We start from the raw sequence: 8260 nt of genomic DNA on the forward strand, positions 1-8260 counted from the left end.
GACACCCTTTCTCCGAGAATACATCCTCAAAGTCCGCCAGAAATGGAGGTAAGACCCAAGGAGTAACCGCACCAATGACCGTGTTCATGCAGTTTTTATTACAGAATTTACTCCATTGGCTTATCTCCCTGGTTTGCCAATTAATAACCGGGTTATGCTTAGCTAACCAAGAAAGGCCCAACACAATAGGAGTGGGAAGACCCTCCAACACGTAGCAAGACAACAGTTCTTTATGTATTGCCCCCACTTGAAGTTTTACGTCATGCACAACTTGCAAAAAACTTCCCTGCCCGAGAGGCCTGGCATCGATCGAGAATATGGGGATGGGTTTAGCCAACTCACTCAACCGCATACCTTGAACCCGGGCAAACCGAGCATCAACCAGATTAGCCCCGGCCCCACTATCCAGAAGAACAGATATCCTCTCAGTTCTCGTACCCACCACCACCTCCGCCGGTACGAGAAACTGAGACGAACCTAGGGACGAAATACCTACTCCCAGATTGCCGTCCACCACACAACCTGGGATCAACAGTTTTCCGACGACTCTTCACTCTGCAAGGGACGGGATGGACACCCCCCAATAAAATGTCCCTTTCTCCCGCAGAAGAAACACCTTCCTGCCTTATGGCGCACCACCGGTCCCCTCCCCCGAAATGATGTCCCTCCTAATTGCATAGGCTCCTCTGGACTGACCAGGGGAACCACCATATGAGGGGACCTTGTAGGAGGTGGAGTCATCACAGGGGGTAGAGTTATCCCACACCTCTCCCGAAGCCGTCTGTCCACGCGAATAGCGAGGGCCATAGCGGCTTCCAGAGACACGGGAGAGTCATACTGTGCCAACACATCCTGTAATTTGTCGGATAAACCATGACAAAACTGGCTCCTAAGAGCCGGGTCATTCCACTGGGTGTCCGTGGCCCACCTACGGAACTCCGAACAGAATTCCTCTGCCGGACGATCTCCCTGCTGGATCCTACGTAACTTAGACTCAGCAAGGGAGATCCGATCTGGGTCATCATATACGAGTCCCAGGGCAGCGAAAAACCTATCCACTGACTGGAGAGCCGGGGAACCCGGGGGAAGAGAGAACGCCCAAGATTGTGGGTCCCCTTGTAGGAGCGAGATGACAATTCCCACCCTTTGTTCTTCACTCCCCGATGACCGAGGCCGCAGCCGAAAGTACAATTTGCATGCCTCCCGGAAAACAAAAAACTTGTCCCGCCCCCCAGTGAACCTATCAGGGAGAGCTACTTTAGGTTCTGGTCCGGCTTGCTCCTGAGGATGCCAAACCTTGGACCTAACGTCCGCCAGCTCCATGGACAAACTCTGCAATTGCCAAGCTAGACCGGCTACTGGATCCATAGTAGCTGGAGAAAAACTAAGTGGGTCGGTGAAAATGTCACGCTGTCTCAGTATACTGGAGGTAGGGGGCCTAAGCTGACCCTAAGCTGGGGCCCTGACTAATCCCTCAACCTGGAGGTACTGTTAAAGGTACAGAGGTCCAGGCCGCCAGCGTAACCCCTACCTCCTGAAGATCCCTGCACCTCAGTAATCTAGTCCTGAGAAGGACCCCGATCACAACCAAAGGGAACAAGAAATAATATGCCCAAACACAGTATTTAGACGAACGAGACAGTACAAGGGAAAAACCAAAACCACCTTGCATACAAACAACTTCTCAACTACAACAGAGGGAAAACCAACGGGAAAGGAGATAAATGATAAAGCGAGGAAAGGGAAAAAACACTTCCAAATACACTTATCTCAGCAACTCCAAACACCACGATCCGCTCTGTCAGTCTGAATGAAAAGCTTTCACCGACACCTCCCAAACAGACCAGCAGGTATATGAAGGAGTCTCACTACAGAAGTATTGATTGCAGCTGGGCGAGGCTGGACCTCATCTAGCCCAGAGAGAGAGAGAGAATTAACTCCCTCACTGCCGAGAAACACAAAGCACCAACAAGTCAGCTGCGAGAAGTCAGGCTGTGTACTCGTGACGATCTTCGTGGCAACACACCCGTGACACCTGGTCCGTCAGCACTTGGTCCGGGTACCCGTGTGGGCGGCAGAAGTGCTGCTGGAAGGCTCTAGCTGCTGTTTGAGCCGTTAAGTCCTTAACGGGGACGACAACCAAGAACCGGGAGTAATGATCCACAATGGTTAACGCGTAGACGTAGCCACTTCTGCTTGGGGTCAGTTTTACATGATCCAAGGCTACCAGTTCCAACGGCTGCCGGGTGACGATGGACTGCAGGGGAGTCTTCTGGCTGGCACGGTCCTTCCTTCTTAGGTTGCACGGGCCACAGTCTCTGCACCACCTCTCGATGGTTCCCCTCATGCCTACCCAGTGGAACCGCCCACGCAGCAGGAACTCCAGCTTCTTCCATCCGAAGTGTCCAGCCCCGTCGTGGTATGCTTCCATCACCATGGCTGCGTCTCTCCGTGGCACCACTACTTGCCAGATTAGTTCATGCGTCCGGGAGTTAACCATTCTGCGGCACAACTTCCCCTTGTAAAGGAACAGTCGACTCTTCTCAGCCCACAGTTGCTTGGCTTCCTCCGGAGCGTCTGGGTCAAGGCGAGCCTCTGGCTGAGTCAGCATCTCCTTCACCAGCCGGACGGCAGGGTCACTGTCTTGCGTTTCCTCCCAGTTGTAGTGAGGCAAGGGGTTAAACGTAGCGGCTTGCTTACTCCTTACCCGATGGGAATACTGGATAGTCCCATGACGGTGGAACGCGGGGAGTTCGACTTCTTCCAGTCCCTCTGGATCTTCTCCTACATCCGGTAGGTTTGGCATCCTGGACAGGGCGTCCGCGTTGGTATTGGAGCGTCCTGCCCGGTATTTGATTGTGAACTCGTAGTTGGACAGACGGGCCATCCATCTCTGCTCTAGGGCACCGAGTCTTGCCGTGTCCAGGTGTGTCAACGGGTTGTTATCCGTGTACACGGTGAACCGGGAAGAAGTGAGGTAGTGCTTAAAGCGTTCGGTGACTGCCCACACCACTGCCAGGAACTCTAGCTTAAATGAGCTGTAATTCTCAGGGTTTCTTTCGGTGGATCGCAGTTTTCGGCTAGCGTAAGCGATTACTCGTTCTTTCCCCTGCTGGATCTGGGACAGTACGGCTCCTAGCCCGATGTTACTTGCATCGGTGTAGAGGATAAAGGGCTGGCTGTAATCAGGGTACGCCAGGATTTCATCCCCCGTGAGGGCCATCTTCAGCTGGCGGAAGGACTCTTCTTCTAACTTCTCCCATTTGAAGGGCGGCTTCTGGTTCTTGGCCTTCCGGGACTGGCCTATCAGGAGGTCCTGCATAGGAGCTGCCTTTTTGGTGAAACCGGGGATGAATCTGCGGTAATAGCCTACCAACCCGAGGAACTGCCGCACTTCCTTTACACTGGAGGGACTTGGCCATTCCTTAATTGCGGTGATCTTATCAGGGTCGGGAGCCACTCCGTCAGCGCTCACCACGTGTCCCAGGTACTGCACCTTTGGTTTCAAGAGGTGACACTTGGAGGGTTTTACCTTTAAGCCGTAGCTTGCCAGAGCTTCGAACACTTCCGCCAGGTGTTTCAGGTGGTCCTCATAAGTCTTGGAATATACGATGACATCGTCCAGGTACAACAGGACCGTCTCGAAGTTTCTGTGGCCCAGACAGCACTCCATTAATCGTTGGAAGGTTCCCGGTGCGTTGCAGAGTCCGAACGGCATACAGGTAAACTCGCTAAGTCCCATCGGGGTGGTGAATGCGGTCTTCTCCCGGTCCGCCTCTGCTACAGGAACCTGCCAGTACCCGCTAGTGAGATCCAAGGTAGAGAAGAAGTTAGCAGATCTTAAAGCAGCCAAAGACTCCTCTATCCTTGGTAAGGGGTACGCATCCTTGTGTGTGATACGGTTAATTTTCCGGTAATCTACACACTTCCTCATGGTGTTGTCTTTCTTTTTGACTAAGACTAGTGGAGCTGCCCAGGGGCTACAGCTATCCCTGATCACCCCAGCCTCCTTCATGTCCCTAAGCATCCCCTTGGCGTGTTGGTAGTGTGCAGGGGGTACGGGTCGATACCTCTCTTTTATAGGAAGATGGTCTCCCGTGGGGATGTGGTGTTCTACCCCCTTGACTCGCCCGAAGTCTAACGGGTGTTTACTAAACACTCTCTCGTACTCTTGAACCACCCGATAGACTCCCTGTTTCTGGTGTGAGGGAGTGGAGTCAGTACCCAAATGTAGTTGCTGACACCAGTCCTCCATTGTTTCCTTAGAGCCGTTACCTTCCTCCGGGGAAGATGGAGGCAAGGGTTCTACGGACTGTATGGAATTTTGATTGATGGTATACAATTTGGCTAGCGTGGCATACCGGGGCAGGTACACTTCCCTCTTCCCGATATTTATTATGCGAACGGGCACCCTCCCATGGCGTACATTGACCACCCCCCGTGCTGTCAAAATGGTGGGCCTACTGTCTGAGTAAACTGGTTCTACCATTGCCTGGTAATCTCTACCTCTCAGACCAATAGCTGCCCGGCACCAAATCATCATTTCACTTTTTGGGGGCATGGCAATAGGGAAAGGGTCACACATTCTTACGCTACCAATCTCACCACCGGAGAGTTCTATCTGTTGCCGTCGCATCAGTGCCCGGATCTCTTTCTGGAGCACTCGCTGCTGGCCGGAGCTGGCGTTCTTGGCAACCTGTTGTAAAAGGAAAATCACCTCTGCAAGACAATTTTCAATTACATTAGTTCCTAGAGTTATCTTTGGGTGACTCTCGTGTTTGTCAATGTCTACAATGATCAGTCCCTGTGCTGCCAGTTCGACTCTACCGATTTTAATGGTCACCTCTTTAAATCCAATCTGTGGCACGGGCTGACCATTGCTGGCGATGATACTCAAGTCGTCGTCAGGGTAGCGGGTGATATCCGAGTCATTCCAGTACTGCTTGAAGAGCACGTACGGGATAGTGGTAACCTGTGACCCGGTGTCCAGTAGGGCACTCATGGGGATGCCATCCAGTACCACGGGCAAGACTGGACGTCCTCCCACATATTTGTCGCGCCAGTTCGATGGGCCTGATGATCTTTTTCCTGGGGTTTGGCCCTCTACCCCAGGTTGTGCCAGTTTAAAGGACAGTACCTTGCCATATGTCCGGGTTGATTGCAGCGGCGGCAGATGGGTTGTCCGTCCTCGTTGTATCGGTCGCTGGGTCTTCCTCTGGCCGGTGGGGTCCTCCTTGGTCGACGCCACGGGATGTCCTCCGGTCCGGATGCCAGCTGGATCTTCCCTGGAGTGGAAACCTGTAAAGACTGCACAGTTCGGGTTAGCGCGGCAACGCTTTTAGCTAGCTCTTGGACCTGATGGTGCAGGCCTGGAGCCGGGTCATTGTTCAAAGCCTGCGCATCAGCTCCCACAGGCCCTGCCGACAAGGGTGCCGCCTCCTGGTGGTAAGTGGTAGTGGGGCGTCTGTGGGTCACAACGCCACCTGGTGCCGGTTCTCGGAGCACCCGGATGGCTCTGTCCTTGAACTGTGCAAATCCCAGATGAGGGTCCTGTAAGGCCATTGCCCGCAACTGGGTTCGGTGGGCATTGCAATATAAACCCTCTATAAATTGTTCAGTCAACAGCCTGTCCTCGTCTCCCACGCCGTCAGGGTCGGTTTGCTTAATGGCTCTCAGGGCCTCTTGTAGGTTCAGGGCATAGTCCCTTATACTCTCATGTGCCCGCTGTTTGCACCCGTAGAATCTAAGCTTGATCTCGGCTGAGGTGCGGGTATCAAAGGTGTCCCTCAGCCGGGTTAGTATCTCTGCGACAGTCCTCCTCCCAGGTGGCCAGGACTTTACCTCCCTTTGGGCTGCCCCAGTTAATTGGGCCACCAGGATGCTCACTTTTTGCTCCTCTGTGAGGGGATACACCTGGAAGAGGCTATCCAGCTTTTCTCTAAAGTCATGCAGGGTATGTGACTCCCCTGAGTACTGGGGTAGCCAGACTGCCCCCGGGATATAGGGCATGGTGAAAGGCATGACCGCAACAGCGGTGGCGCTGGCGGGGGTTGAAGCGGTGAAGCTCTCCTCCGTATCCGACATCCTTCTCCCCCCTAGTGGACCGTGGCCTACCTTGCGATGATCCTCTTCCGTAGGCCGCGGCTCCGCAGTGGATCGTCAGGGTTGAGGACCTTCCGTCGCGCTCCTGTGACGTCGGCGTCTGCTGGGCTCCTTCCAGGACCTTACGCAACGTCCGGACGTGAGGCGGGGCTTCAGTTCTCGCGCGCTTTCGGAGTCCACGCCCCTCTTCTTCCCGCGCGGCGTCTTCAAGATGGCGTCCAACGGCGGGAAAACTCCACGGATGGCGGGAAGAAGGCAGAAGATGGCGCCGGATGGCGGGAAAACTTCGCGGATGGCGGGAAGAAGACAGAAGATGGCGCCGGATGGCGGGAATCTTCACCACTGGTAAGTTTGAACAGTCTTTTTCAGGCACGCAGTACCCGGTGGTTGCGGGCACGAGATCCTGCCGACTACGCCAAAAGTTGACGCACCCCTGGGCCTGTGTCGCGCAGCGTTGCGCACGCGGGAGCTTACCCGGAGCCGGATCTGTTGAGGGTTGTAGTCTCGTGGCGGTGACCCGGTCCGTGCCCAGGGAGTCAGACTAAGTGGCGCTGTATTAGCGGTAGATGTTGGACGACTACGCCACCCGTTGAATGCAGCGAAGGAGCTGCCGCTGCAGGGCAGACCGCTGAGGCCGGTGGTAGGATTGTGCAGCGTGATAGTATCACCCCCAACGGGAGGGGTATGGCCTCAGGGCAGCCGACGTGGATGATGGGGTAGCAGGAATCACTCAGAGACGATGCGGTGTAATTCAGGGTCTTTACTGGTGATAAAGATAGACCCTCCCGGAGTACTGGCTAGCGATCGGGGCCTGGTCAGTCCTTGAGCAGATGGGATCTCCCCTGGCCAGGCGGAGTTGTAGGCCTCCCAAACTGACTGTACTCTTCTGGCTACCTTGCTAGAGGCGGGTATAAGTAGCCCACGTCCCTGAGTGTACCGTGTGGTGCTCACCCGTATGGCCGGTGACTCGGGGCCTTCTAGTGGCGTCTGCTCCACGACGGCGGTGCTGGTCCCACACGTGTGACCGTGCCTTCGGGTTTCTTGGCCAGAGGACCTGAAATCCCCTGCCGGGCGGTTTCTGCTGCTGGGTAAAGATTAGTCCCCACAGCCTCGGACTCCGGGTCCGGTGATAGCTTCTCAGTCAGGGCGAGCTCTGCAGCTGCCAGCCCCTGACTCCTTATAGCACTGCTCCCACAGAGCTCCTGATGTTCTTTTCCTATATCTGCTTCTCTTCTCTGTCTCTACTTCTTCTCTACTCACTAACCCTGCCTCAGCCCTAGGTTTATATAGAGGAAGTCCTTCCCCTCCCAGGACTGGGCAGGAGGTGTGGCATGCATAGGATTCCTGACCAAGAGACCTCCCACCTGCTCTCAGACATAACATTGCTGTTACTGTGGAAACCAGACCCCTGGGGTGCCACATACCTACGATAAAATTCCAGACCTCTCCATTCTTTGAAGGTTGGCAAACTTGCAAAATCGGCAGTGTATCAAATATTTATTTTCCCCACTTTAGCTTAACTCGACTGCAGAGGCACATATGAAGATCCCAGAAGAAGGTTTATTTTCAAGCTGAATTCTTGTATTATGGTAAGGTGCCCCAGTGAGGTAGTTGTGGGCGAGCTGTGGCCCCTACTCGTTGTGGCAAACTACAGACAATGTGTGTCCTCCCTCTGATGTGCTGTGGTGTATGTGGTGCTCTCCACTTACTTCAGACCATCCGGTCGCAGCTATCTCCAGACATTTCTGTTCTGGAACCAGGGCAGCAATAAATTCAGAGGATACGAGGTTCTTAACCATAACTGGGACTTTACTTGGGGAAGAGGAATATGTACAATATTTAGAAGCATATATAATGGATAAGGCCCAATGGGTTGTCATCTCTCTCACGGGTACTGGAAACAACTTCAGCCCTGGTTCCCTCTTTAAGTGAAACATCTCTGTGACTCTATTCTCTAGCCCTAGAGAATCTTTCTCACCAATGACAGTATATCCGGATCCTATTTCTCCCCACGTCCTAGCCTTGAATCCTAGCTTCTTCTGCAGCCTGCAGACAGAATGTGCCTCCGGGTCCTTAATACCTCTGTTGAGTTTCTCCGGCCTGCTAAGGGGACTCTTACGTAGGGAATCTTCACTCTGGTGATCCTACTGTCTGGGGT

Source organism: Phyllobates terribilis, unplaced genomic scaffold (genome assembly GCF_046119375.1).
Source record: "Phyllobates terribilis strain yellow unplaced genomic scaffold, ASM4611937v1 Scaffold_4__5_contigs__length_816908805, whole genome shotgun sequence".
Taxonomy (NCBI): domain Eukaryota; kingdom Metazoa; phylum Chordata; class Amphibia; order Anura; family Dendrobatidae; genus Phyllobates; species Phyllobates terribilis.